We start from the raw sequence: 3,984 nt of genomic DNA on the forward strand, positions 1-3,984 counted from the left end.
TATAAATGGGAACTTGAGCTTTCGAAAATTAAACTTTGACACGAATATCGAACGAAAAATTACGAATGGAAACCACACGTAAAGAGAAATGCGATCGAGGCGCTTGCGTGAGGCCGTATACAGAAAGACCCGCCGCCACGATCTCGTATTTTTTTTCTTGCGTCGTGGAGACCGTACAAACGAATAACAAAATCTCTAAAGTGCCTCGTGTCGGAGAGATCATGCTCGCCTATTCTCTTCTATGTTTCGTGGTCTGTGTTGCGTTTGCTCTCCTCCTAGCAACGGGACATCGAAGACTCCTCTTTGGGATCGAACGAAGCGACTAAAACGAGTCGACGAGAGCGAAAGTACGAGTAGCGAGTCGCGCATATAGAAAGGATACCGATATATCTTCGAAGGTTCTCTTCGAAGATCCATGGATACCTTATGTGCGTCGACCTCTCGTCTCTTTCACCGCTCTCGGTCGTTCTCGAAACGTGCTTCCTACCCATAGGGCGTGTGCTCTTCGTATGTCGTTTTGTTCGAAATAACGAAACCACTTGTAACATACTCGTGGATCGGGTAACCTAGAACGAAAACGCATTGCGTGGATGTTGGCCCGCTATGATAATGATATAATGATGATGATGATGATGATGATGACGATGACTATGATGACGATGCGTAGCAACGATTCGTAACTAGTCTAGCCGAAGTTGGTTCGGAGGGGACCGCAGGCTGTCTATCCTCGATGTCGTGAGTCGGACACCCGTGCCGTCGCTAGAGCTTTTTCAAAGCTCGGCTTCTGGATATTGGGAAGAAAGACCGCTCGAGGACGACGGCTGCGCGTGCGTCCCATCGAATTTTTTTTTATACCACCTGAACGACTAAAGTTTCGTCTAGTTCGTTGCCTACCGTCGCATATAATCCCGTTCAGAGGGGACCGCAGACTGTCTATCCTCGTTGTCGTGAGTCGGACACCCGTGCCGTCGCTAGAGTTTTTTCAAAGCTCGGCTTCTGGATATTGGGAAGAAAGACCGCGCGAGGTAGATGGATGCGAGTCCCATCGAATTTTTTTATTTTTTTTAAACACTACCTGAACGACTAAAGTTTTATCTAGTTCGTCGCTATATAACCCGTTCAGAGGGGACCGCAGGCTGTCTATCCTCGTTGTCGTGAGTCGGACACCCGTGCCGTCGCTGGAGTTTTTTCAAAGCTCGGCTTCTGGATATTGGGAAGAAAGACCGCGCGAGGTAGATGGATGCGATTCCCATCGAATTTTTTTTATTTAAAAAAAAAACAATCACCTGAACGGAGATGTGTTCTCTTTCGTCGATTTTTCACGCTTTGAGTCGTCGCGATCGCCATCCGTTCGGAGGAGATCGCCGACTTCGAAGCCTCGATGTCGTGAGTCGGACACCCGTGCCGTCGCTAGAGTTTTTTCAAAGCTCGGCTTCTGGATATTGGGAGGAAAGACCGCTCGAGGCCGAGGGTCGCGCGAGTCCCATCGAATCTTTACATCACCCGAACGATGGAGGCGCACGCTCTTTTTCTTGAATAATTGGACGAGAGGAATGCGTAGTATCGTATTATATACACACACACACATATATATATATATATATATGGGCTAGCCACCGTGCGTATTTCTTCGCGAGATCGTGTGCTGAACAGAGGATTCAGAATCGGGTGTTATATCCCCGTCGTTTCCTGACGAACGGAGCTTCGATCTCGATGGTTGTTATATATCATAATGTACTTTTCGCCCGGCCGGCGGACGCGCGTATCTTCGCGCGTTCGTCGGATTTCATTTTCGAACGTTTTCGTGTCGTCGATCTTCCGGCGACTTCTGCGCGTCCGATTCCCGTTGGTCGGTCGTGTCGGATCTCGGCTTCGCTCGAACCGAGTATTAAGAGTACATGGAGTACAAAAGTTTTAAAAAATATATAAAAAGATTACCCTGAACGGTGGATCACTTGGCTCGTGGGTCGATGAAGAACGCAGCTAATTGCGCGTCAACGTGTGAACTGCAGGACACATGAACATCGACATTTCGAACGCACATTGCGGTCCACGGATACAATTCCTGGACCACGCCTGGCTGAGGGTTGCTCACGTAAACCTAAGACTGCTTGCGTTGCGTGTCGTTCCTCTCTATCTGTCTCTCTCTGTCCCTTGGTGCCTTCGATAACCCGCCGTCGTTCTTACGATACGTAGAACGTTTCAGAGTCGGAGGAAGCGCACGAAGAAGGATACGAACAAGAGCGGACGCGAGAGAACGTACGCGACGTACGAGCGATTGTTGGACGCTCGTCGGCGTTCGTCGCGGTCGTGCCGAGACCGTGCAATTCGTACGCATGCTCGATATATAAACTATCGTGTTCACGGGAGACACTACGAAATTCTACCTCTGTCTCTCTCTGTCCCTTGGTGCCTTCGACAACCCGCCGTCGTTCTTACGATACGTAGAACGTTTCAGAGTCGGAGGAAGAGCACGAAGAAGGATACGAATAAGAGCGGAGAGAACCGTCACGGACCTGCGTGAGTGCTAGCGGCGTCGTGAGTCGTTCTTTCGTACGACCGCCCGCTTATGCACCGCTTCGTGTCGGTTATCGAATATATTATATATATATATATATATATATATATATATACGTAGTGTTGTCCTCGTGACCGATTTTTTTTTCATATCAGCAGATTTGCATACGTTTGCAGGTTTTCGATGTGCACGATGTCCGCGCCCCCGACGTCGTCTTAAATGAATATTATTTTGGCGAGACTGAGAGAAAGCAAATATGGGAACTCGGTCGAGAGAGGAGAGAATGAGAACAGCCTCAGATAAAAGTAAACTTGGTAACGGTGCGGAATTTTGCCGTACAACCGTCTTTTCTTAAGACGTTTTACTCGAATAGCCCCAGGGATCTAATGCCCACTCCGTCTCTTCGTGCGTAGAGATATACTCTGCACGCGCGCGAGCGACTGACAACGACGAGGACCGTCGCATCGATGGGTCGTCGTTGCGTTTAATATACTCTGTGCTTGTAATTTATCCCCGAAAGAGAGCCGTAGATCCGGGAACGCACACGTGATTTCTTCGAACGCTGATGACTTAGGGAGATGATCCCCAGGCGTTGCGCGGAGATCGGAGAGTACGCGTTACTTGTATCGGGACGAATTTTCCCCGTCGTTCGCGTATCTCTCTGCCCGCCGGCCCTGGCCCAAAGCCACGTTCGTCGGAAATCGTACAAATCGTGTGCGAACTAGCGCGTGTCTATGATCGGCTACGGGTGTTTTACCAAGCTCGAGGTGTTGCGCAACGTTTCCGTACCTGACGAAGATGCGCACGAGAGTCCGTTACAAAGTCGTTGGATGGTCGTCGTCGTCGTCGTGTCAGAGAGAATCTCTGGACACGTACAGGAGAGATCGTAGACGAGGAAGATGACGATCCCCTTTGGCGAGGCTGGAGTGAAACTTTGATTTAATTAAAGACGAGGTATACACGCGCGTACGACGTGATAGTCGTGCGCGCGTGTGATTTTTTTTAAGGCAATTCGGCGCTACAAGTACTGGAAAACAGAGAGTGTTGGTCATCCCATGCCTTTTCGGCGTCTATCGCTGGACCGCGCATCCTAACGTCGACGGTCGTCCAGTCCCCGAACACACCACAGTGTACGTCTCGCTCGCTTTTCCACTTGCGTGCGTTCCCGTGCGTTTTCGTCGTCGTCGGTACAGAGCAAAGAAACTTTGACGTTTCGATCTCTGTGCCGGCAGAAAACAAGGAACCGCTGGAATTTGTCGAGAGTAGAGAAACGGCTGTAAGGGACTGAGGACGGGCGTTAAAAATCACCGACGATCGTTTTAAGGATGTCTGGCGTGAGTCTTAGCTCGAACATGATACGACGTACGAAGAAAAAAGGGCACTTTGGCGCGATGCTTAAAACGCTTCTCTGGAAGGAAAGAGTGTTCTCGTTCTATTCGAATTTTTATTTTTTTTATTTTTTTTTT

The 3,984-nt window shown here is 49.2% G+C and overlaps 1 non-coding gene across 1 annotated transcript; it reads left to right on the forward strand.

Moving 5' to 3' along the window:
* The first annotated feature begins 1,935 nt into the window (after positions 1-1,935).
* Positions 1,936-2,090, forward strand: LOC125387145. The gene has a single exon (XR_007227692.1). It is a non-coding gene; the product is annotated as a 5.8S ribosomal RNA (ribosomal RNA).
* The last annotated feature ends 1,894 nt before the right edge of the window (positions 2,091-3,984 follow it).

This window comes from Bombus terrestris, unplaced genomic scaffold, assembly GCF_910591885.1.
Source record: "Bombus terrestris unplaced genomic scaffold, iyBomTerr1.2, whole genome shotgun sequence".
NCBI lineage: Eukaryota > Metazoa > Arthropoda > Insecta > Hymenoptera > Apidae > Bombus > Bombus terrestris.